Consider the following 27,985-nt stretch of genomic DNA (forward strand, 5'->3'; position numbering starts at 1 on the left):
CCTGGAAATTGAGGATATACATATCAATTAGGAATAACTAAATAAGTTATATGATTGTGATGGAATAGTATTGTGCATAAGAAATGATGAGTAGGACTTCAGAAAAACCTGGGAAGTCTTACATGAACCAATAGAAAGTAAAATCAGCAGAATCAGGTTGTCATTGTAAACAGTAACACCAATAGTATAATGATGATCAACTATGAAAGACTTACCTATTTTGATCAATACAATAACTAAGATAAGTGTTGAAAAATATTTTCCATCCCCAGAGAGAGAACGAATAGACTCCATGTTCAGATCAAAACATATTTTTTTCAGTTTTTTTCTTGACTTTTTTTTTTTTTGCAACATGGCTAATAAGAAATATGTTTTGCATGATTTCCAATATAACTGATTTCAAATTGCTTGCCTTCTTAATGGGAGAAGAAGGAAGGAGAGGTAAGGAGAGAATTTAGAACTCAAAATTTTTAAAAATGGATGTTTAAAATTTTTTTAAAAAGGAAATAAGTGAAAGAGGGGGTATGACAGAGGGACAGTTTATTAGAGGAACGAGATGGAATAAGATTGCCTGAAAAAGTAGAGAAGTAAGGAATAAGGTCACTTCATCATGTAAGAGATGAGTAAAGGAAGAGAAACTTGCAAAAGGCACCTGAGTGACAGGATATGAGGTAGAAGGAAAATGAGGTAGTGCATGGCAAAGGCCTCAGTTCTTTCTATAAAATGTGAGGCAAGATTTTTTAGCTAAGAGAGGGTCCCAAGCCAGGACTGGCTTATTCACAACTTATTCAGGAAACAGAAAGAAATGTTCACTATTTGTTGCTTCTTAAGTGGGAATGAAGTAACTTTTCATTGATTTGAAAGATTTTCAGTGGCATGTAGCCACTGGCAAGCTAAAGGCTTAAAAACCTTGGTAATTTCGTTTCTTTGTTTTTAAGGAAGCCAGTTTTGGGGTTTTGGAAACAGATTTATCCTTCAAAGTTGAGAAAAAGGCCAGCATGGAGAAATAACCCAAATCTTGAAAGGGAATCATTCTTCAATTTTTCCCCTTATGCCTCTTAAAAAGGGCATGGGAGACTATGTGTCTATTGGTTTATTTTATAACTTTACTCCAAATATGGTTCATTGCAGTGAAAAGATTTCTTCATTTGAAGTCAGGGGTGTGGGGGCTTGAATTCAAATCTCAGGCTACCTAACAGTTCTATAGCTTTGATCAAATAACTTCTCTGGCATTTGGTTTTCCATCTGTGAAATTACTGGATTGGAAATAATGATCTTTAACATCATTCTCAGATCTAAAATTCTGATTCCAGAATCATTATTAAAGGCATTTGTCAATCTAAAAATGGCAAGTCTATTGATAAATATAATAAAGGAGTATGTCTGTGGCACTCAAAAAAAAAGGCATGGGAGAAAGAGGATGTCTTTCATCTTTTCCCTCCCTCCCTTGGCAATGGACTCTGAGCATCTCATTCAGGAGGAGATTGCATGCTCAGCAGAGAGTCAAGAGAAAAGTTGAATTTTAGGGAGAACCAGACCCAGGGAGCCCAGCAAAGTGACCTCCCCAGCACGGATGTAATCCCCATGGGGAGTAGCATGAGGGCATCAGTGTTTTTTGGCTATTATTCTTATGAAGCCATCTCAGTAAATGCATTTGATTTAAACTCTTTGTGTCCTCCAGCTGACTATTAAATGTAAACACACCTGGGGGGCGGTGCTTTTGAATTCTAGTTTTAGAAGTGTGGACTTAATAATAACCCCCAGAACTGGGATAGTCATCTTCAAAGTGCAAATGTGGGCAGCACCTCAGAGAAGGCTGTATATAATAATACATTCTTAGTCTGTTTACCCATTCATTCTACTTTCTTTCTAGGTCGTAAGTTTCTTGAAGTTAGAAACCTTATCTACTCTCTATTAAATATAACAATAGTGTCCAATGTAACATGGACCTATTATTTGCTCAGTAAAAGTTGTTATGATAATAGTACAGCTCTGATGCCTGATGGGTACTCAATCCTTGTTATTCTACCCTCTTTCTTAGTCTCCCTTTCTGCCTTTTAACTGTACATTATAATGATCTTATAGTTATTTCTCCCCATTTATGAATTTAACTGTTAAGATTTGTAAGACAAGTGTTACTCAATAAAGGAATTGCATAGGGCTGCACGTTGGCACAGTGGATTAAGTGTCAAGCCAAATGTCAAGAAGACTCACCTTCTTTAGATCATATCTGGCCTTAGACGCTTATTATCTGTGTAACCCTGTGTATGTCACTTAACCTTTTTTGCCTCATTTTCCTCATCTGTAAAATGAGCTGGAGAAGGAAATGGCAAACTGCTCTAGTATCTCTGCATAGAAAACTACCAATGGAGTTACAAAGAGTTGGATACAACTGAAATAACTGAATAAAAGCAAGAAAGTACTATAAAACTTTAGTAATTTAACCTAAAAAGAGCTAGACAGGGCTAAAAACATCTATCTGTAATACCACTTATTGACTCAGTTAAATGTCCAATGTGTACTAAATAGCAGCATATTCACCCATGGAACATTTTCATGTCTGGTTCTCTTAGCAGCAATATTAGTGCAATTCTCTTCTTTGGAAGCTGAGTCATCAAAAGCTGTGGGAGGGAGGCATGGGAGATTAGAGACTCTAATGTAATCCCCAACCCCCTTTTTTCCCATGGTCATTGAGTGTCATTTCTTTTGTAAAGCCTTTTCCTTTGACTTAAAAAATACACTTTTGGACCAGAACCAGAAGTCCATGGTAGCTGCCTTTTTCTATTTCTGACTGATTAAATTGTTCCCAAGTCTCCATTTCTTGTAGGGTAGCCAAACTAGTCAACCAGAAGGTCCTAGGTGAACATTTAACTTCATGAATTATGGTAGTGTATTTCTCTTAAAGAAGCAATATCCCTCAGCAGAGGGTAAGCAAATTATTATCAAGGTCTTTTCCAAGATTATTCTGTTAGCATAAAAATGAATAAACATTGACATGGCAGGTCATTCTTGTGTAGGATTTTAAGTGCTTCTAATTATAGGATTATCATTTAAGCACAAAACTAATTGCTATGAAATTTCTGCAAGAAACTTGATCTGCTGTAAAGTCAGAGCTACAATTACTGAGGAATTATCTAAAAATTTGCAAATTTTGTCTCTCTAAGCACACAGACTTTCCAGTCTTCTAAATCTTCAGAGGGAATAAGGGGTGAGGAGTTGGGGGTGAGGCAATAGAGAAGAAAATGGACAGCAAATGGATTTTTTTTCTTCCTTAAAGGAGAGTTAGGACACATAAAACACTTTTGTTCCATGTGGACTGCATTGTATAAATATTAACTAAAATTATTATGCTATATTCAAAAATGTTTAGTTTCCTAATTAGGGTAGTTTATATGTGGTCCAATTGAAAGCTAGTAGATAAAGCTGGCTTCCAATCAGTTAGATTGCTATGACCTTATTATTACAAAAGATGAAAGATCTAGTAGACATAAGTACCTGAACTCTCATGGTTTGTGACCTTCATAGGAAAGAATGTAATTAGTTATAAAATAAGCCCATTCCATTGCAGTGAAGTAAATGAAGGGAAGACCTTTAGAATCAATTGTTGCATTAAAATTATTTTAATTTTTTTCATGTTTGTTATGAATTTAATCCATCAACAAACAGTAACATTTCAATATATAAAAAGCCAGATAGGATTGTATATGAAACCATGAACTTTGGTTACATTTTAAAATTGAATATAACATGATAGGAACAGAACTGCCTGATTTTATTTGCTCAGTTTTTGTTTTCTTTTATTTGCTTTTCTAATTTATTAATTTATAATTTTTTATAGATCTACAATTCTGTCACTGCAAATTTATCACTACCCCTCAAATAGTAGCCTTCTCTTATAACAAATATGGATAATGGTTCAAAATGAATCATTATAGATATATCTGAAAATGCATATCTCATTCTACACCTCTATTTCATCACATTTCTGCCAAGAGGTTGATGAAATATTTCATCATCAGTCTTCTAAACTAATGAGTAGTCATTGCATTGATTAGACTTCTTACGTTCCTTTCTTCTTTAAATTATTTTACCATCATTTAAATTGTTCTCTTAATTCTACTCTTTTCACTCTGCATAAGTTCAGACATATTTTCCCAGGTTTTTCTGAATACATTAAATTTATTGTTAGGGTCCATTGGATTCATAGGCATCCACTTTTTTTCCAAGACTTTGCTATGGCAAAAATTGGTGTTACAAATGTTTATATGAATGATTCCCTTCTCTTTGTTTTTTATCTCTTTTAGGGTAACTGCCAAGTATGGGTATAGGGTCAAAGAATATGTGCAGTGTAGTGATGTTTTGGGTATATTTCCATTTTTTATTAGAATGTTTAGACTAATTCAAAGCCCCTAAAATATAGCAGTGTTTCTATCCCCCAGCAATTTCCATTTCCATTTTTTATTATTTTTGCTAGTATAATCCAAGGGACAAAGGATAGTTATTTTGATTTACATCGATTTTGTTAATAGTGACTTAAAGCATTTTTTATTGTTGTTAATAGCTTACATTTCTTTCAGAGGAGATAATATTTATAAAAGTGCTTTAGCACAATGCTTGGCACAGAATAGGTACTATTTAAATACTTATTCCTTCCCTTTCTCTTCATTGCCTACATTTATATCTCAATTTCTTTATTTTATCTAGCAATATCTCAAATCTCCAAAAATTCATCAAATAATAATGACAACAATAGATATTTTTGCTTTACCTTTGTTCTTATTAGAAGGGAATCTAGTGCTGGCTTTTGGTTTTACATATTATTATTTATTTATAATTATTAATGTTTACTAATAATTGTTAATAATTATTAAACTATTTAAAGGTAGATGCATGTTGTATTTTTAAAACAATGTTCTCATCCGTTGCTCTACTCATTACTTATTGCAGTGTTATTAAAATGCACTATTATGGCTATCATTTCCCCAATATTGAACAAATCATATTTTCCTGGTATAAGTCCAAACTTATAATAGTGAACAATCTTTTTAATATATTACCTCTTTGCTAATAATTTGTTAGCTATTTTTGGCACCAGCTCAGTCAAGCAGTTACATGTCAGGAGGTCTGCATTTTCAGAAAATATTGTCTAGTTTACTCTACCAATGTAGAAGAGTAAAGGTTTCAGTTCCTACCTTCTGACTCAACTCCAACAAGAAGGTCCTGAGAAATCACCAGACTTCCCAACCGGTCTTAAAGTATGTTTCTTAACTCTAATCATCTTAGGCTTTGGATTGTCTTTGACTGGATGAAAGAACTCGTTTGGTTTCTCTTTGGTTTTGTTAAATGTCTGTTATCTGTTAATCTTCATCTTTCCATCAGTTTTTCTGAGAAAAGTGACTGGTAGAATTGTTCATGTATCAACCTTTGTTGGAAATCTGTATGAATTCTAGGAGAATCAAATCCATTGATTTCTTTGGGATGCTTTAAATATTTTGCCCATCTTCTTTAACATTTTCACGGCAAGTTTGTGGCTAAGGAAAGTCCAGTATGCTTTCTAATGGCATTGGACAACTTAGGGGAGAGACTAGATGGAGGCAAAACTTTCCTCTAAAACAGAAGCTCTTAATGAGAATATGTGAACTTGTTAAAAAATTGATGGCTATTTCAATATAATTGCTTTCCTTTGTAATCACATGTATTATATTTTGTTCATTTAAATACATTATACCAAAAAGGGATATGTAGGCTTCATGAGATTTTCAAAAGGGTCCATGACAAAATAAGGTTAAGGATGCCTGTTCTAAAGTTTTCCAAGGTAACTGAATTTGTTAATGGAGCAAAGGATGTGGCTGGTGGAGAAGTTTAGAGTCAAATTGTTAATGAGAAGAAAACATTATTTAATATGGCAAGAACTACTGGATATATGAAGAACAATATCAAAATTTAACTTGTGCTTCCCTGAGCACCTAGTGAGTCTCAGGAAGTTGATAATCCTTACTCCACCAATCACTAGTATGGCAGTCATGTCTCTTTCTCATAATTCACCCCATTGTGGCCAAGCAGGGAGAAAACACTTGTTCTCTGGCTGCATTTGGGGACTTTTCATCCTGGAGAGTACACTGAGTGCCAACCAGAGGGTGAAGATCTCATTTATATAATTGGCAGCCCAAAAAAAGGCATGCAGGGGAGGGCATGTGCGTATCATACATTATAAATTGCTTCTTTGTGGCATTGTAAGAGACCATTCACTCTGTCCTCATTACTTCCTTCAGATTCTTTGCTCTTTTTGGACTCCACTGAACACCTATTTTAATAAGCCCCAAAAGAACATAAACTCTGTTCCAGTCCCTTCTTCTTCTTCAGTTTCAGCCTTCTTAAAGCTACTGATTTAAAAGCAAACAAAGAAAAAGTTAAATACAAAAAGCAGGATTAAAAAAATGTCTGCATTGGCATTCCATAGACAATAGGACAGGAACTCCCACAGTGTTTATTTTTAGATGATGAAACTAATCTGGTTTTAGTGTTGTAGTTGTTCAGGTGACATTTATTAAGTCATTTCCCTATATCGACACAGCAGTACCACTCATCCTCCCACTGTTAGACCCACAGAGAGGAGCCCTGGCCACAGCCAGAGAACTTAGCCCAAACCTTCATTTATTTTTAATTCCTGTCACCTACTATGCATTTTGTTTTTACATTCTCCCTGGGTGGGAGTGGGCAAGTTAGGACAGGATCTGCTAACACATAGACAACTATGTGCAGGGCAGGTTGTAAGTATGTACAGTCGTGTGGTTTGTATAAAACTTAGGGCTGTTTTATCCAGGTCAGCATGTTACTGATATGTGCCAGTTGCAAGAAGTAGCCAAGTGTGAGAAAACTATCCATTTCAGTTAACAGTCATCCACTGTAATTGGCCAGGGCATTAATCATCTTATTTGGGTGATATAAGGAAGGGAAATAAATATTTCAATAGAGCCTATTTTGTGCTTAGGCACTTTGCTTAGTAATTAAAAATATTTCATTTGATCTTCACAATAATCCTGGGAAATAGGTGCTATTATTATCCCCATTTTAGAGTTGAAGAAACTAAAGTCAGCAGAGATTAACTGACTTCTCCAGGGTCACATAGCAACTACCTTTCTAGGCTATTTGAACTCAGGTCTTCCTGACTCCAAGGCCAGTGTCACCTATGGCATACTGAATCTTGAGCTGGAAAAAAAAAGTGGTGTTGTTATAGAATGGTGATGCTATCAGGTTAAAGTCAGCATCTATTGAATGGGTAGGCATTTCGAATGTGTAGAAAGTGCTTGAAGAACCTTAAGGAAATGGAGAGAATGTTGACTAGGAACCAAGGAATAGACAAAACATTAATGACTGTGTCTCAGTCAGCTTGGCAACCAACCTTATTTTTTAATGGCTCTATTCTGTCTGGACATTTTTTTGCTTCTGGGCATGGGCATGTGTTCCCATCACCCTTAGGGTTTTGCTTTCCTCATGAAATTACAAACATTACAACGAGGATTTTGTTATTTTGCTAGTAAATCCTCTGTGGTTCTTCTTAGTGTGGTTCTGCCCAAGTAAATACCTTGCTTTGTGGCTGGCATACAGAAATGGAAAAAGAAAATGAGGTAAATTTTGTTTGTGAATCAGTGGCTTAGATCTCACTGTCAGGGAAATGATGCACGTTGCCAGTTCTGCAGTCAGTTTGTGAGTTTAAATTCTGTTCTCCTAGTGATTATATTTCTGATTTTTAAGCTGCATATTCACCTCTTTCCAATACTCAGGGAATGTAAAGGTATCATTTAAAAACTATCTGTTTACAAATCATGAATGTCTCTGTCATGGTACTGTGGACTACCTCCTGGAGTATGTAAATAGAGGCTTTCTACTCCTATTGTATCATTTCTTACATGACTGCTCTGTAGAATTATCATGTCATGTCATGCTAAGTGTCATGTGGTTTTAATTAATTAATTAATGTGGAATTAATGCTAAATAGCCAACAGACCCTTTGATTTTTAAAAATTAGAAATGTGTGGGAGTTACTTGCTTTCAAAATCTGTCCATGTTCAAGACCTTAAGCCCAAGTCCCTGTTGCTCAGAATACTAACTCCTTAATCCCCCATTTAAAGCATTCCACACTCCTTTTCAGACTTGTCTTCCATAGATTTTCTATGTTTTTAATGTTCCAGCAGAACTATACTGCTTACCTGTTCCCCAGTCTCATCCTGTCCTTTCCTGTGTCTGTTCATTTGTATAGGTTATTCTTTCTTCCTGCAATGCACTTCTTTCATTTAATACTGAATTCTTTTCTCTTCATTCAAGGCCCAAACTAATTTGCCAGCATACTCTATGAAAACTTCCCTTTTCTCCCAGTTTAAAGAGATCTTTTCCTTCTCACATTATCTTAGAAGTTAGTCTGAATCTTTTTTGCCTTCATCACATCTTTTTAAAAACTTTTTTGAGCTTTGAATTTAACAATTATCAAAAATCACAAACATTCTTAATTGAAAAGATTAGAAAAGAGGATAATATATAGGAAATTGTTCTCTTCTGTCATGTGTAGCTTTTAAAAAGAATTATACAAAAAGTTTAACACAGTAACAAAACTGTTCTATTTGTGACCCCTAAGATGCCTTTTCTCCCAGTATATTTTTAAAATGTTGTATTAATGCTCATTTTTGTGTACCTAGAATTATCTAGTAACCTACAACCTCTTTCCTACTAGAAACCATCCCTTTAACAACTACATATATTAAAAAAAATTATTGGGGACAGCTGGGTAGCTCAGTAGATTGAGAGCCAGGCTTAGAGATCCTGGTCCTGGGTTCAAATTTGGCCTCAGATACATCCTAACTGTGTGACCCTGGGCACACCACTTAACCCCCTTTGCTTAACCCTTACCACTCTATAGGTTTAAAAAATTCAAAATATTGACCATGCCTGAGAATTCATGACTGTTTCTATGCTTCTAGTCTATCACCTCCCTCCTAAGAGATGGAAATCATATTTCATCACTTCAGTTTTTCAAAGTCATGATTGGTTGCTGCTTTTTCAGAGTTCTGAGGTCTTTTAAAATTATTTTTCTTTACATGATTGTTATAGTAATATCATAAATTGTTCTATTCATTTAGCTCTTCATCAGTTTATCCAAGTCTTCCCAGGTTTCTCTGCTTCTAACCCTATCATCATTTCTTATAGAAGAATAAAATTCCATTACATTCACATATCATAGTTTACCCAACAATTCCTGAATCAGTGGCCAAATATTTTTTTCTTTGCTACAACAGGAAATGCTGCTAAAAATATCCTTGAACATGTTGATCCTTTCCTTCTCTTTGACCTCATTTGGGTACATGACTAGTGGCAATATTGCTAGGTCAAAAAGTATGTAAAGTTTTGTGAGGAGAGGGTTTTGGAAGGGGTGGGGTCAGAGTCCCTAATTATTTTCTCGAATGGTTGAACTGATTTATGTTTCCATCAATAGTATATTATGCCTGTCCTCATTCATTCTGTTCAGCAATTGCTCTTTTACTTGTTATCATTATCAATCAGATTGAGGTAAATTAGAACCTCTGAGTTGTTTTCATTTGCATTTCTCTTATTGTTTGCAATTTGGATTAGTAGGGTGAGAATCAAAGAGATAACCTATGTAAAGTGCTTTGAAAACCTGAAGCATTATTATATAAATATTAAATATTATTAGCTATTATATTTTTGTTATATTGGAACAGAACAATTGTGGCTTATTAATGCCACTCCAATTATTTGTCTTTCTTATCTTTTTTTTAATCCATACCTTCTGTAAACCAATACTGAGTATCAGTTCCAAGGCAGAAGAGCAGTAAGGGCTAGGCAGTGGGGGTTAAGTGAATTGCCCAGGGAAACAGATCTAGAAATTGTCTGAGACCAGATTCAAACCCAAGCCCTCCCATCTCTAGGCCTAATGCTCTATCCACTGAATCACCAAGCTGGCCTGTTTTCCTTTATTTCAACAAATAATTATAAACAAATACAAAAAATACAAAAAACCTACAAAAATAGTATTCTGTAGTTGTATTAATTCAAGTCCTGGGTGTGTCTTAGGACTACCAGATATTTTGTGCATTCTGTGCTTATTGTGAATGAGATTTCTTTTTATATCTCTTCTTGCATCCCTTCATATCTTAACCTACATCATATTTATCTTTGTACCTATCATGTCTCACTTATTGTGGAAAGGAACTTTCTCCTATGTTTTTAATCTTTGTGTTTTCGATCTCTCAACTCATAAAGGATACATGGCATGTGCTTTAAAATAGGTTTTTTTGGAGTTGCATTTAATATAGTAAAATGAGAAACACTTTGACATTAGTTGATTCTCAGTGACCAGATTTCTCTGTGCTGATTTTGACTGATAGATTTGAGGAGACCAGTAGAAAGTGATATCCCCATTACAATGTGACTGTCCAGACTTTCTGACTCTTGTTGAAATGAATAAGAGGCTTTGGCAGGTAAAATTCTCTTGGCTCTTTGTGTCACTGGCTATTCGGTGTTTGTCAACAGTTTCATGATCCTCAGATTAAAAATGTAACAAAGTAGAATACTAGAAAAAATGTCTAATTGTTTCCCATAGTGAGGACTGTAAGGGGAAGGAGAATAAGTATTTATATTGCATCTACTATGCCAGTCACTGTGCTAAGTCCTTTACAGATATTATCTCATTTGATCCTCACAACAGCTCTGAGAGGTAGATTCTATTATGATCGCCATTTTTCAGTTGAGGAAACTGACAGAGAGGTTAAGTGACTTACCTAGAGTCACACAGCTAGGATATCTCTTAAGACTGGATCTGAAACTTGGTCTTCTTGACTTGAGGCTCAGTATTTAATCCACCGTGCTATCTAGCTACCTCTGTAACATTCTAAAGGAGAGGCATCAACTTCATCACTTTTTCTACTGTGTATGTTCATGATTCAGGGTGTGGGTGATGAGTCAAGGGACACTGATCAGCTGAGTTTACCTTCTTCCCAACTTGAGGAAACTATAGAATGTAAACTGAGACAATGAGATGTTGATTAAATCACAGAATAACTTTCGCAGGTGCCTGAGACAATATGAGGTGGTAAATTGTTAATGGAAATGTAAAGAGATGGTAGGCTTTCTTACTCCTTTAGGAGGAATGAAATATTTCTTCAATAAAACTTGATAGAATTATAGAACGTCTACTGACTGGCTCAAACTAGTACAGCACCCCTGGTGACATTTAAAAAGCAGGACAGACAATAATCTCTAAATTGAAGTCAAGGCAAGAGATAGAACTGTGAACTCTGGGAATCTAAAAGAGAACCAACTTCAGAAAAAGAACCCAGCTCTTGAGGGAGAATTATATCTTAACTGTTAGAGAAAAAGGTTTTCTTTCTCTTCATCCTCTATTCTCATCAGCCATGGAGTTTTATAATGGAGTTGCTCCCTCAGTAGAAGACATCACCCCTAGCAGAGAACAGGCTTCCAGAGTTCAGAAGAGCAATATGCCCATCAGAGATGCTATGCCAGTGAGGATTAACATGAGTATCCTGCAATAAAAGAAGGGAAACTGAGGTCCTGCAAGCATTCGATGTATAAGTTTTGTTGGCCACATATATTCCCTTAGCACATACCTCTCTAATAATATACTCTCTGTGTATGCCTGCTCTTCCCACCGAATGCTTTGTGTTTTTGAAAGAAGACAGCATAGGTTTAAAGGGGATGGAAATGTTTTATAGTTAATGTTTTTATGATCCCAACTCAGTAAATGCTTTTTTTTGAGGTAATTGTGTCCTGTACATAATTACTAATGGTAAATACGCTAAAATGGTATTGGCTTACAAGATAAAGTTTTAGGACAGCAAACACTAAAGAATAACTTGAACCTGTGGTAAATCATTCACCAAAAGACTCAATCTGAAATGCAAATTTTGGCATGGGGCTAGGTATCTCAGCAGGGTTAATCCCTTGGACATCTAGCCTATTCTCACACATTGGAAGTAAAAAGTCAACTTCCTTTCATATAGTAAGTATTGAATAAATGTTAACTGATGGATGGAATGATTCTTATTGACTGAAAGTGTGTGTCTGTGAGTGGGGAGGAGAAATGGAAGTTTTAGGAGCAGGATCTCTATGGAGCCATAAAGGATTTTGATAGAATCAATATTTACCAGGGTTACCACACCCATATTGATTAGGCTCAGTTCTCTCTCTTTCTCTACCCAAAAAAGGAAGGAAGCCATTTTTAAGAGCCTAGCCCAAACAAGTCACATCTTCATTGACCCAACTTTCTAGTAACAACTGGCCATAGTAACATAACTTTCTGGTTACCTTAGGGGAGGGATGGCAAACTTTTTGGAGACCTTAGAGACCAAGTGCCCAAACTTCAGCCTTCACTCTGCATGTGACCTCCCTGCCTTAACCCAGACAGGGGAGGGAGGATGTGCTCCCATTTGGCTGCTGGACAGAGGAGCAGGTTATGTGAGAAAAGTACTCAGACCCACGTAGAGATGGGGAAGAGAGCAGCCCCCTCTGGCACATGCCAGCATGTGTGCCATTGGTTCTCCAACACAGCTCTAGGGCATAAAAAGACTGAGCAACATGGAATAGCAGTTTCTTCTGACTTGGAGGACTTCCCAAGGACATACAAGTTATCACATCCTGCCCTACTAAGCAGGCTAGTTTCAAGTAGCAGCATGCCTTCCTAAACTAGGTGCTACAATATTGTTTTTTAATATCTCTTCTATGCTATGGATAAATTAACCTTCTTTTAACTTGTTAATTGACCTATGAGTCTCTCATAGGTCATTCCACTATTAAACCTAGTTTCTAATCTCCTAATACAAGAGATCTTCTGATGAGTAATAGAGGAATTTTCTATCATCTCTGAAATGCAGTTGCCTACATAAAAGTCAAGAAGAGAGAAGACAGTTTCTTTAGGTGTTATTTTTAAATTCAAAGTTATGGTTCTCACCAGCGTTATACAAATCCATTTGTTACATATTTCAATTCATTACCTATATGAAGTGGCAGTAGAGTGCTAGACATGGAGTTAGGGGAGATTTGGGCTCAAATTAATACCTTTTACTCCAGACTCAGTCTTCCCAGTCTCTGGGGATATTAGTTCACTCATCTTTGAAGCTCCCACCCAAAGACCTAGGACAATTTATTGGTGGCAGTACAATCCAGTCCACTTAGTCCACTATATCCATTAGCTGCCCCTGACATCAGACAGTGCTTCTCTCTCACCATCTAGTCATTCATCTGGGTTATCTTACCATCTGTCTATTGCAGTGCCTTCAACCTCCGACACCCTTCAACTTCTTGCACTGAGCAATGTAATCAAATCAATCCCCTTCTGAAAAAGGCATGTCAGTTGATTGCCCTATGTGTCAACTCACCATGTCTATAAAACCCTCCAGATCAAAACTCTCATCCCTGGCTGATGCTCCTTTATATGTGCTGTCATTCCTTATTAGGGAATAAACTCCTTGAGGGCAGGTACTGTCTTTCTTTTTGTATCTGTATCCCAAGCCCTTAGCATAGTGCCTGGCATATTTTAAGTGCTTAATATATGTTCCACTCCTTCATTCATTCTTTCATATTTGTGTGACTGTGAACAAATCCCTTCACCTTTCTAGTCCTTGGTTTTCTGCTCTGTAAAATGGAGAAAATAACACCTGTGGTATTTCTTTGTTTCTCATAGAGTTCCTGTGAGTTCTCAGAGAGATAATTTATGTAAAGTGCCTTTTGCAAAGTGCTTAAAGTGCTAGATCCATGTCAGCTATGATTAATTGATTTGATGAGACTGTCTCTCCTGTAGGGTGAACTTCTCTTCCCCACCCCCAGCCAACAACAAGAAGTTGTCCAATGCCTATTTTTATCTCTATCTTCCAGGCTGATGTGAACATTTGTGATTCTATTAGTAACTGCCTCAGAATGGTCCTGATTTAATTTAATTTAATATAATCACCTTGGTTATTTTCAGTTCAGCTTCCTCTATTTTAAGTACAAAGGCAAGGAAAGTAATCAGAGATGGGGAAAGGGGAGGGCTAGGAGATACCTTTTGGCTCTTCACCTGGTTATATGAGCAGAACCTGCCAGCAAAGAGGTGGGTCAACAAGAGCTACTTCTTTCCTAAGCTGTATTTACCTACAGTATCATCATTTTGTGATGCTCGAGAAAAGAAGGGTACCTCCTTTTTGGAAAGGGTATGGGGTGGTAATAAATGTCAGGGAATGCTAATTATGTAGTCAGAAATATAAATAGCACAGATCTCTGATGATAAGAGGGACCTGAATAATGACACCTTTCAGTTTTCTTCTTCTTTCTTTAGAGCAAACTGCACTTATCCTGTTGTTCTTTCCTTTTTACTACTTTACTCCATCATGAACCCTCTCTTTGGCTTTTTTATGCTCTATTGTGGTAGGGAAAAGTGTGGTAAATGACTGAAAAGAGACAATTTAAATGCACAAGTGTGTCAGGCAGAAGTTCCTGCAGAAAACACAGGAAGAAGGATCTGGTGTGGTGATTAGTACTGAGATAAATAGTAAAGGGTAACTTCAGCATAATTGTCTCTATTCAAGTCAACAAACATTTATTAAAGACCTGTCAGACTCTAAACTAGGAAATGTGAAGATGAGAATGACAAAGAACCTATCCTATTTAGTTATGATAGGAAGGGATACAACAGATATATGAGTAAGTATGAAACAAAGTGTTGTAGGAAGGAGAAGAAAAAGGAGAAACAAAGTTCTCTAGGAAAATTTGAGGAAGGAGAGATCTCTGTTAAGTAAGGAGTTCTAGTTTTGATTTTGTTGACATCTCATTTTATATGTGGTCTCAAAACCTAAAAGAATTACATAGGCGAAATAAAACTTTTTAAAAGCTACATAGAACTTTAAAAAGCTTTATAATTCAGTATTGAATAAGAAGAGAATAAGTTTCCCAATAAGACTGTATACTATTTTATCAGTCTTTTGTTGTCATGGCTCTCTTATAATAGTGATTTCAAACCAATCCTTATCATCCTACAGTATTGAAACTACTAGAAGGATCAAGTAAAACAGCTAATTTTACTTTCTCCAATTTTATTTCCTTTTTGATACTACTTTATTATATGGATTTTATTATATGGATAAGAAAACTGAACTTTATTATATGGATAAGAAAACTGAATTTTCTTAATGAAAAGAAAAATATATCATTTCCAATTTTCAATGGTTGTAAAATACACTGATATATTTTAAATAAATCAACAATTTGAGAAGGAAATACAATCCTCTGTAATCCATATGGTCTAGTACAAAATGTGCTACAGTCAGGATACCTGACTCCTAAATTTTCTAGCTGTATGACCTGAAACAAGCAACTTAACCTCACCACCAGTTTTCTCAGCTGTAAAATGGGAATGATAATATTTCACTCTGCACCGTGTACTAGATTATAACAAATTCTTATCAAAAACTCCTTTAGCTGCTCCTTGATTACTGTGTCTATTTCTACTTGAAGTTCTGACAGAGTCTACATCCAAAGCAAAATCAAAAACATAAAAATTAGACTCATAGCTCAGGATCTAGGAGGCAGACAGTACAAACAAATTATAGGTTCTTCAGAGTTCCCCACAAAATATTTTTTCGTAACCAAATGAAAGTACCTTGAAATAACTAATAAAAAGTTAATCAAAAGTATTTGCTAATGATATTTGACAAATATTTGCCAAGATTTAGAGCTACTCTAAAGCATATACAATATGTTAAATTATCTCATTATTTAGGATTATTATACTTTGTATGATAGCTTATCTCACCATGCCAAAAAGGATGTGGAGCTCATACTGAGGTAAAACGCCTGCCCTCAACATTTTCAATTAATTGTATTCTCAATTAATTATTTATAGGAGAGTTTGAGAAGATCCACATCTTTTTCCTGAAAATTAAAACAACAACAACAACAACTGCCCATACTCCAAGATAGGGTAGCCTTCTGTCTGGCCAACATATGAGGATGATTCTTAAATTTCCCTGATAGGATATTTAAATTATCTGCCTTGTTTATGGTATCTAAAGCTTTTTATTCTTTTTATTCTTGCTTTTCTCCAAAGTACAAACTATTGTGCCTACATATATTGAAAAGGATTTGGCTCATAATTGAATGAAATCTAACAACTACTCAAAATTCTCTTAAAGCAGCTGAAATTAAAAAAAAAATTCAGTTACATGTAAAAATGTGACAATTGTTTAATGACATTTTAGGATTCAGATTTTCTCCTGCTTTCCTTTCCTCCCCCTGCCGAAGGCAATAAATAGTCTAATATGGATTATACCAGTACAGCTGAAATTTTTAGTGAACCTACTCATCATCTTCATTCTTTGTTCCCCCTATGTTCCTCAAGTTTTATCCATGAATTAAACAGAACCATAGAATGTTGAAGTTAGGAAAGACTTTAAAGATGATCAGATTCAGAGGTTCTTAACTCTGAGAGGTCCATGAATTTGTTTTTTAAAATATTTTGATTGCTGGACTTAAATATATATGTATATTCATTTTTATGCTATGTATTAACAGAATAATTTAAGCTTCATCTGGTTGCAAAAGAGGTCCATGATTTTATTCAATCTTTACCTCTCCATCATTTACATTAAGTCCAAGAATGATTTACAAGTTAGCAATGTGAGTTCAATTTAATTTTTCAAGTAGTTCTTAAGCACCTAGGTTATGTCATCCACTGTGCGTACTATGTAATCCATATGATAGATATGAATCTATCATATTCTAAGATAGATATAAATGAGATCTTGCTCTCAAGGAATTTATAATCTAATAAATTTGACTATTAGCAAAACGTGATTGAACTAGGGGGCAGCTAGGTGGATACTTCACAGCTGTGTAATCCTGGACAAGTTACTTAACTCCCATTGCTTACCCTTTACTGTTCTTTTGTCTTGGAGCCAATACAAAGTATTGATTCTAAGAGAGAAAATAAAAGTTTTTTTAAAAAACTGATTGAATTTAATTATCAATGAATGTGTTTACTATGTCCCCAAATCCAATATTCTTGCCATTATAACATGATATCTGTTGTTTTTCAGTCTTTTTCAATCATGTCCAACTCTTCATGACTCCATTTGTAGTTTTCTTGGCAGATACTGAAGTGATTTGCCATTTCTTTCTCCAGTTCATTTTATACATGAGGAAATGGAGGTAAATAGGGTTAAGTGATTTACTTAGGGTCATACAGCTAGTAAGGGTCTGAGGCTAGATTTGAACTCAAGAAGATTCATCTTCCTGACTCCAGGCCTAACACCCTATCCACCATGCCACCCAACTGCCCACCATAATACCTAGATAGAAGCTAAGTCTTTCTCCTCTTAGCTCAGAGCTCTCTCCCTGCTTCCACTTAAGTCCATCTTGATGTTTCTATCTTTTATCTAATATGATACTCTACAATATACAGACTGAATATAATTAGGCTTCATGGAAATTGCTGGAAAAATATCTGACTAATACTTAGAATACATGTGGAATCATTTTAATATTTTTTCAACAAGGGGCTATAATTTGAGAAACATTATTATTTTTGCCACAACCCCAGTTGTCATATAACAGAATCTCCACACCCACCTGGAACATTATCATCATACTACTTTAATATAATGTTTTATTCTCTTCTGATTTCTTTTTATGATAATGGAGCTTGTATGGCCCCATTCCAAGGACCAAATACTCATCTCTATTAGTATCATATTTGATATTCTTCCCATCCTTCTTCTGACATTTTTATTACTCTGAAACATTTGATGAGTGTATTCTATCTCAAGTTTATTATTCTATTATTCCCTCCTGGATTTGCTAAGGTAGAAGTTACTTTCTTATCATCAGTTACTGAGTAATGCTAATAAAATAGCTAAAAATGCTAATAAATGTTTCTGAATGTGCTTGAAATAATAGTAATAACATTAACAACAATCCCTTATGTGTGATGGGGTTTTTTAAAGTTTAAAGTCATTTTCTTAAATGCTTTTAAAAATTTCACTTGATTTTGGTCCTCATTATAATCTTTTTGGGCTGTATAGTATGCTTTCTTATGATCATGATTCCAGGCTGGAATTTGGAGTTTTTAGTGGGGATGAAGTAATCATTAGTAATCAGCCAACAAGCATTTATTAAGCATCTACTATGTGACAGACACTGTACTTAGTGCTGGGGATACAAAGAAAGATTTAAAAAAGTAGTCCCTAATCTCAAGGAGCTCGGAGTTTAATAAAGAGACAAGTATGCAAGTAGCCATGTCTGAAAAAAACATATACAGGATAAACTGAGGGAAACCAACAAATTTCCAAGCATTAAAGAGGCTCAGGAAAAGCTTCTTTCAGAAGGTAGGATTTTAGCTAAGTCTTGGAAGAAACAAGGGAAATGAGGAGACAATGAGGAAGGAAAGATAAGGGCTGAGCAACAAGTGAAAATTCAGAGATTTGACAGTGAGGTCAGTCACTGTATTGCAGAGTATGTGCCAGATTGTAAGGAGTAAGAAGACTGGAAATGTAGGAAGTGGCCAAGTTACAAAAGACTTAAGAACTAGGGGATTATACATTTGGTTAGGGAAGCTATCTTACATTCTACTTCAATTCTCAGTTTCACATTGTGATTAGGAAAAGGAAAAAAATAACCCTATTTGTTATTTTCTTAGAGTGCAGAATAAAATACATTTGAATGTGGTATCTTTGGCTCAAAAAGTAGAATTTACTTATATGATAGCACCCAAGAACTTACCACCTCTATATGTATGCAGGGTCTTCATCTGTTCTGTTCCCAGATTAGTAATCATTCCATGTGCTTTATGAGGCTTTTGTATTTTTTTTTAATTCCAGTAATGGAATATATTTCTCATAAAGTCTTCAGAGGAATGGCCAACAAAAAGGGCATTTGTAATATGTCCTCTGTGTAAGCTGGAGACATAGTATGTAATATATTTTTAAAGCATTTAATGTTTAGAAAAGGTTAGTTTCCTTTTTAAGACATCTCATGGTTTCCCATGGAAGAGCTAAATTAGGTTTTACTGTAATCTTATAGTTCCCCCAAATGGATACTTCATGTACTACATTCAAAATACCTAAAGGAATTTTGAAACTTTCTTAATAATTTTAACTATATCAGCCAGTAAGAATAGAGTGCTTATTATAATATGTATGCATGTTCATATGTGTGTGTGTCATATGAGTAAAGAATACAAAGCAATATCTTTGCCCTTAGATAAATGACACTATAGATGGAAGAAAAAACCAACATACACAAAGTCTTGTCTATTAACCTTAGAAGGTGAGTAGGATTTAGATACATTATAGATGGGGTGGGAAGGTATTCCAAGTGGAGGAAATGAGTGAAAAAAGATCACTTAATTAATAGCATGTTAAGTAGTATTATCAGTAAGAAATAGCATTTATATATCACTTCAAAGTTTGCAAAGTACTATTTTCTCCTCACAAAAATTCTAGGCAGCATTTATTATTATCTCTATTTTGAATATAAGGAAAATGAGGCAGACAGTCTAATATAACTTTCCCCAAGGTCACAGAGATAGTAAATAAATGTCTGAGATCAGATGTAAACTCGGGACTTATTTATTCTAGGTCTAGAGTTTTATTTATTGTACTGCCTAGAAGATGCAAAAACTTACCTCAAGTGCCAGCTTCTACATGAAGCTTTTCCTGATCCTTCCAAGCTACTAGCATTTTCCTTCCTCAAAAATATCTTTTATTAATTTTGTATAGAACTATGTAGTCAATATAGACTTTACATGTTTTTATCCCAATTCCCACTCTTGTGAACATCACGAATGAAGTGTTATTCAGAATGCTGTCTGCCCAAGCCCTTATTCTGGTGGTTTCTCCCTACCTTCAGTCACCATTGATTAACATCCCAATAGGATTTAACCATCCAACCTAAATTAGGTAAGGGATATTCACTGAAAAGAGATAGCAAGAACAGAAGTACAGACATGCACATTCTCCCCAATACCACCTCATTCTCTTGGGAAAATGGTTTCAAACCTTTTTTTTAAACCCTTACCATCCATCTTAGAATTGATTCTAAGTATTAATTCTAAGGCAGAAGGGGACAAAGGCTAGGCATTTGAGATTAAGTGACTTGCCCAGGGACACAAAGCTAAGAAGTGTCTGAGGCAAAATTTGATATCAGGTCCTCCCAGGTTTCTCCGCTGGTTCTCTCTCTATCCAACTAGCTTCTCCTAAAAATGTTCTCAAACTTAAAGGAATTGCTACAATGCATTTGGCTCCTCAAATTCAGAGCTTCTAAATGTGTCATAGCCAGTGGACAAAGACTCTCCTTTCCTTGAAGAAGCAAGTATCTCATGCTGATCCACTGCTCTTTTTGAGTCAAACAGGCTGCCTGTTAGGGCATTGTTCTTCACCATACTTGACTGCCCACAAATTCTGACATGAATTTCAATTCCTGGACCAACCCTTGGTGCTCTACTAACTCCATTAAATTGGAGCCTACATCCCCAGTACTCTTTCACCTAATGCAGGAAAACAACAACAACAGTAACAGAGGGAACACCCAGGCTGTGTCCTCGGGGCTTCTGTTCAAGTCAGAAGGGGCCAAGGACACTTCCCCATCTCCATGCCCACAATTGTTCGTTTTCCTCACTTAAATGCAGCCAGGCAAGAAAAAGCATAAAGTCAAGTTACTGGAGCCTTTTTTATATATGTTCAATTCTGGTTCAGAAGTGAGTCAAAAAAAATCCCTAAATACATTATAATTGGGCCAGGTGATTACAGTATACCTGTATGTGTTCTAGATTCTTTGGAGAAGTTTTCATCTGGCTGAACACCTATGTAAGCTCATAAGAACTGGGATCTCACTGGCCAGTCACCTGGAACATATATCTGTACATGTAGAATCTCCCTAATTGAAGAATGGTTCCCTTTTTTATTTGTATTCCCTAGCATCCAACACACGCACATAATAGATAATTTAAAATGTTTATAAATGGAGACTGGGGAAGAGAACAGCTTCATTGAAATAGATGATTTCTACTCTAACATTTTAGCTTGAACAGTCACTGGGCTGACTGGGAATAATATATGCATTGTCTGTCTTTGGGTCGTTATGAGGAAAGTGCTTATAAAATCTTAATACATTCTGTAAATAGGAGCTTTAGTGAGAAATAATATTAGATAGTCAGGGAAGAACCAGAGTGTGGAGAATCTTGTAATCAATCAGAGAAATTTATAACATTTATGAAACAGCAAGCTAGAGTCCTCCAGTGCTATGTGAAATTCAAAAAATTCAGTTCCTATTTCCCTTCAGCTTGTAGGAAGAGAAACTGAACTTTCTTCTTACTAAAAGATGATATCTTTCACTAAACCACTCTGTTAAAGGTAAATGTGATGACTATAAATATCTGTTTAATTCTGGAAGTATTTCTTAGTCTACTTCTGGTCCCAGAATCATCTTGATCACATCAAAAAAGGGTCTCTAGGGGCAGCTGAGTAGCTCAGTGGAGTGAGAGTCGGGCCTAGAGACGGGAGGTCCTGGGTTCAAACCCGGCCTCAGCCACTTCCCAGCTGTGTGACCCTGGGCAGGTCACTTGACCCCCATTGCCCACCCTTACCACTCTTCCACCTATGAGACAGTACACAGAAAGTACAAGGGTTTTAAAAAAAAAGGGTCTCTAGAGCTTTCTTCATTGTTTGATTCTCTGGAGTAGAAACAGGATGGCATTACTGCTGGAGTCAAATTTATACCCCATAGTCTAGACTCCATTAGGTTCCATTTCCATTCAAGATACCTACAACCAATACCCCTCCTTCAGACCCTGAGGAAGTCACCATGGACTTTAAATCAAGGATTTCCTTCACTAGACTGACATTGCTCACCCTGTGTTCCAACTCCACAGATACCAGGGGTTCTTAATCTTTTTTGTGTCATGAGTGCCTTTGGCAAGCTGTGGAGTTATAAACTAATGTGTTTTGTTTTATTTTGTTTTTTAATCTACCAAAATTAATTAAACTTTTACACTGACCTCTTGGAGATCCTCTAAATGAACCTTGGGTCCTCATAAGAATGTAACTCTTAAAAAAAAAGAATGTAACTCTTTTGGATATTTTCTAGTTACCTCTTTCATATTCTTTTTTTTTTCTAGGACTTCATTCATCTCTCTTACCTCTTTCTTATTTATTTTTTGGTTTGATTTATCTAGATCTGAAAGAGGAATATTTAGATCTTCCACTATTATGGTTTTACTATCTATTTCCTTCTTGAACTCTGCCAGTTTCTCCTTTTGAATTTGGATGCTATACCACTTGGTGCATATATATTGAGCAGTGTTATTTCCTCATTGTTTATACTGCCTTTAATCAGGATGTAATGACCTTCCCTGTCTTTTTTAATCTTATCTATTTTTACTTTGGCTTTGTCAGAGATCATGATAGCCACTCCTGCCTTCTTTTTCTCATTTGATGCCCAAAAGATTTTGCTCATACCCTTAACCTTGAACTTGTGTGTGTCTACCCGCCTCATATGTGTTTCTTGTAGACAACCTATGGTAGGATTTTGGTTTCTGAACCACTCTGCTATTTGCTTCCGTTTTATGAGTGAGTTCATCCCGTTCACATTCAGAGTTANACCTATGATAGGATTTTGGTTTCTGATCCACTCTGCTATTTGCTTCCATTTTATGAGCGAGTTCATCCCATTCACATTCAGAGTTATAATCATCAGTTGTGCATTTGCTGACATTTTCGTATCCTCCCCTATTCCTACCCCCTTTTTTGGAGGCTCGGGAAAAGTCCGTGCGCAGCCCCAGCCACTTGGGGTCCCTCCTCTGGCAGCACACAGGTACAAGCCCTGGGGCTGCCAGTGATTATCTGGTTGCCCCAGTCCTGTTTTCACTCTTGTGCTGGGGTTGTGTGAGGTGTGTGGTGTGGGGGATGGGGGAAGGGCTTCTTCCTCTCGCGTTTTAGTGAGAGCTGTTTCACCCCTTTATAGTGTGGAAATGCCCTGATTCTGCGTACCTTCAATGCTGCACCCCATCGTGGTGTTCCTTTGATCGTTTGGGTTCATTTTTATGTCCCCTTGAGGAGTCTTGTATGCATTGGTTAGGCGAGATCGAGCAGCTGCTCCTTACTCTGCCGCCATCTTAACTGGAAGTTCCTATACTCTAGAGCAGACATTCTTAACCTGGGTTCTGTGAACTCTTAATATATGTTAACAACTGTAGTTTTCTTTTGTAATCCCTTGCCTTTTGTTTTTTATATTTAGAACCATCATTTTGGAAGGGGGTCTATAGGTTTCATCACACACACACACACACACACACACACACAAAGCTAAAATCCCATTTTAGAGAGTTGCCTAGAGAATTAAAGAATTTAGGACCTTGATCAGAATCTCTCTCTCTCTCTCTCTCTCTCTCTCTCTCTCTCACACACACACACACACACACACACACACACACACACATTACTGATTGAGGTACACAATAAAAAAACTTTGGATATCTTCTGTTGATTATTTTCTATTTATCCTGCATGCTTCTTCTATGTACATAGCTATTTTCATGTGGTTTCTCCCCTTTATAATGTGAAATCCTTTAGAGCAGGGACTATCTTTTGCATTTCTAGGTATCTCCAGTGCTTAGCACAGTTTTTGGCACACAGGAAACACTTAATAATTGTTTATTAACTGACAAACTATATGCTATACTAGGATACTATGGATAGACTGCTAGATCTAGAGTCAGGAAGGTCTGAGTTCAAAATTAGCCACAGGTATTTCCTACACATGTGACACTGGGCAAGTCACTTGACCTCTATGCTTCTATAAAATGGAGATTATTATTTAGCATCTATATTATAGTTGCAGTAAGGATTAAGTGAGACATTTATGTACTGTACTTTACTAAGCTTAAGACAGGATATAAATGCTATCTGATATTGTTGTCATTCTTGTTATTACTACTACTATTACTTATACATTCTCTGATAGAACTTGGGCCTTTTTATTGACCAAAATGGATTGAAGGAATTTATTCATTTGCTGAATGGTACACAAAGCAGTTTTGTTTTGTTTTACTTTTTTAAAGCTTCTGAGTGCCAGCATTAGAGTTAATCCATGTGTGTACCCGACTGGCAGATGAATCTTCAGTCTGTGACATCTGAAACTGTGAAACTAGAAAGTACAGAATGAACTTTGGTTTTTAAAAGTAAAGCACAATGATGTTTGCTTCCTTAGAAGATTTCAAATTTTTAAAGAATTATTTGAAGAAATATTTTGCAAAGTGTCTGAAATATATTTTCAATTTTGATCCTGAGAACCACCCTGTGGAATAGTCTAGTAGTACCCCATTTTCAGATGGATAAAATGAAATTGATAGAAGTGAAGGATTTGAGACACAATTTCATCTCAGATCTTCATGACTTAAGTACTTTAAAGTGGTCCAGCACTGTATCCACTATGACCACCCAACTGCCTTAATAATAATAATAATAATAATAGCTAACATATAGGCCTTAAAAGTTTGCACTTTACCAATATTATCTCATTTTATCCTATGTACCATTATTGCTATGGTGCAGATGAAGAAAGTAAGGGAGAAAAAGTTTGTCTTGCTATTGATAATAATGTCTTAGGCTACATTTAAACTCAGATATTCCCACTCTAGGTCCTGCACTTTATCCCCTGAACCACATAACTGCATAGAGTTATTTTATATATATGTATATATATATATATATATATATATTTTTTTTTTAAATTTTAAACCCTTAACTTCTGTGTATTGGCTCATAGGCAGAAGAGTGGTAAGGGTAGGCAAAGGGGTTCAAGTAACTTGCCCAGGATCACACAGCTGTGAAGTGTCTGAGGCTGGATTTGAACCTAGGACCTCCTGTCTCTAGGCCTGACTCTCAATCTACTGAGCTACCCAACTGCCCCCTACTGCATAGAGTTATGTTGGAGAGGTTTCAGAATTTGAAGAGCCTCAAGCATAATCATACTCCTTAACCATGTTGTAGCCACTGAGCTTAGGTCTAGTTAGTGAAAAAAAGTATGAACATACTGTAAGGTGACATGATTCCTCTACACCTCAAACTCTCCCTCTCTAAAACATCACCTCTTGGTGAGATCTTCCCCAACCAAATCTGCCCCCTGGCAACAGTTTTGTATTATCTCTGAATCTCTTCTTTCCTCTGAGGCTTTTTTTATTCTGAGACCCAATCTCTTCCCATGGTCTTTCCCTCATTTCTAACTGAATTTGTCTTTTTGTTTGTGTTTCTAACATTGATTTCTTTAATTAAAAATTTTTAATTATATGTAGAAAAAATTTTGACAGCTGTTTTCTAACATTTTGTGTTTCAGCTTCACTCCCTCTTCCCCTCCACCAGGTAGCAAATAGTTCATACCAGTGCTTTCATACGATACGTATTTTCATATTCCCCATGTTGTGACTAAAGATACATATCACATATATAATAATAAAAAAATCTCCCAAAAGAAATAAAGTAAAGGATGGAATGCTTTGATCTACAATCAGATCATAGCAATTCCTTCCTTGGTAATAGAAAGCTTTTTTTTTTTTTTTAATCATGACTCCCTTGGGATTGTCTTAGAAAATTTTTTTCCTGATAATAGTTTAGTCTTTCACAGTTGATTATCATACAGTATCTATGTTAGTTTATACACTGCTCTCCTGGTTCTGCTCATGTGACTTTGCATCAGTTCATATATTTTTCCAGGTTTTTTCTGAATTCATCTTGTTCATCATTCCTTAGGGCACAATAGTTTTCCATTACAACCATATACCACAATTTGTTCAGCCAGTCCCCAATTGATGGATATCCCTTTAGTTTCTAATTCTTTGCTACTACAAAAAGAAATGCTAAAAATATCTTTGTATAAGTAGGTCCTTTTCTCCTATCTGTGATCAGTCTCAGGTAGTAGTATTGCTGAGTCAAAGAGTATATGTAGGTTTATGGCCCTTTGGGCGTGGTTGCATATTGCTCTCCAGAATGATTGTATCAATTCATAGTTCTACCAGTAGCATATTAGTGTCCCTATTTTCGAACATCCCTCCAACATTTATCATTTTCCTTTTTGGTCGTATGAGCCATTCTGATAGGTGATATCTCAGAGTTGTTTTAATTTGAATTTCTCTAATCAGTAATGATTTGGAGCATTTCCTCATATGACTATAGATAGTTTTAATTTCTTTATCTGAGAACTTCCTGCTCATATCATTTGACCATTATCAACTGGGGTGCTTGTATTCTTATAAATTTTACGCATTTCTCTATATATTTGAGAAATGAGGCCTTTGTCAGAGCCACTTACTATAAATCTGCCCCCCCCATTTCTTGTTTCTCTTCTTTTCTTGGTTACATTGGTTTTGTTTGTACAAAAACCTTTTAATTGATGTAATCAAAATAATCCATGTTCTCTATGTCAATTGGTCATAAATTCTTCCCTTATTCATAAATCTGACAGGTAGACTTAATTTGTTTATGGAATCCCCCTTCATTTCTAGATCAACTCTCCATTTTGACTTTATCTCAGTGTATGGTGTGAGATGTTGGTTTATACCTAGTTTCTACTACTTTGTTTTCTAATTTTCCCAGCAGTTCTTGTCAAATAGTTCTTTCCCCAATAGTGTGGATCTTTGAGTTTATTGAATACTAGGTTACTATGGTAATTTACTGCTATTTGTGATTTTCTAAACTATTCTGCTGATCTATTACTCTACTTAGCTAATATCAGTGATAGTTTTGTTTCCTTCTTGACTATTCAAATTCCTTCAATTTGTTTTTCCAATCTTATTGCTATAGCTAGTGTTTCTAGCATAATATTATTTAGTAATGGTGAATCTGAACATCCTTGTTTTATCCATGACCTTATTGGAAAGGATTCTAGTTTATCCCCATTACAGATAATGCTTGCTGACATGCCCTTTATCACTTTAAGGAAAGCTCCTTTTATTCCAATATTTTCTAATGTTTTATAAGGAATGAGAATTGTATTTTCTCAAAGGCTTTTCTTGCATCTGTTGAGGTAATCATATGGTTTCTATTGGTTTTGTTATTGATTTAGTCAATTATACTGATAGTTTTCCTAATGTTGATTCCTAGTATAAAACTCACCTTGTCATGGTGTATGCTGTAATCTCCTTGCTAGTGTTTTATTTAAAATTTTTGCATCCCACCAGACTTCCCCTAGATCACCCTCATTTTTGTCCATCTCCCTTTCTCTTTTCTTATTTCTCTTTCCCTCCAAATTTCTTATAAGGTAATATATGTTTCTATAACTAGCTGAATGTGGGTGTTATTCCCACTTTGAGCTAACTCCCATGAGAGTAAAGTTCAAGCACTGCCCACCACACAACCCCATCTTCTCCTCTACTTATTGACTCTTAGACACCACTTCCTGTGGGGTAATTTATGCTTTTCTATCTTGCCTATTCTCTTCTCCCCATATGTTCCTTTCCTGTCCCATGATTTAAAAAAAAATATCAACCCATCTTATTCTGCTTACTCTCTTCCTTCTTTCTATGTATACTCCTTCTTATTGTCCTAACAGTGATAAAGTTCTTAAGTATCTTGAATAACTTAAGTACTTTAAATATCTCAAGTATCAAATATACCTTTAAGTATTTTAATTCCCAGATATGAATGTACTCAATTCAACCTTATTGTAACCCTTAAGTTTTCACTTTTCTGTAACCTTTTAATGCTTCCCTAGAATATTTAATTTGGTCATCTAAATTTATTTTCAACTCTAGTTCCTTTGTCAGGAATACCTGGTCATTCTCTATTTAATTAAATACCACTTTCCCTCCCATAGTATATTATGTTGTTTCACTGAGTATGTGATTCTTAGTTGCAGGTCTAAATCATTTGCCTTTCAAAATATCATATCTGATGCCTTCTTTTGTTACGTTTAAAAATAATAAAGACTGATATAAATA

At 35.6% G+C, this 27,985-nt stretch overlaps 1 protein-coding gene across 3 annotated transcripts in view; it reads left to right on the forward strand.

Moving 5' to 3' along the window:
* The window catches only part of PRKCA (protein kinase C alpha), a 553,531-nt gene that overhangs the window by 434,455 nt on the left and 91,091 nt on the right, over positions 1-27,985 (forward strand). The window lies entirely within an intron of this gene.

The sequence above is a fragment of the Gracilinanus agilis genome, chromosome 4 (genome assembly GCF_016433145.1).
Source record: "Gracilinanus agilis isolate LMUSP501 chromosome 4, AgileGrace, whole genome shotgun sequence".
NCBI classification, from domain to species: domain Eukaryota; kingdom Metazoa; phylum Chordata; class Mammalia; order Didelphimorphia; family Didelphidae; genus Gracilinanus; species Gracilinanus agilis.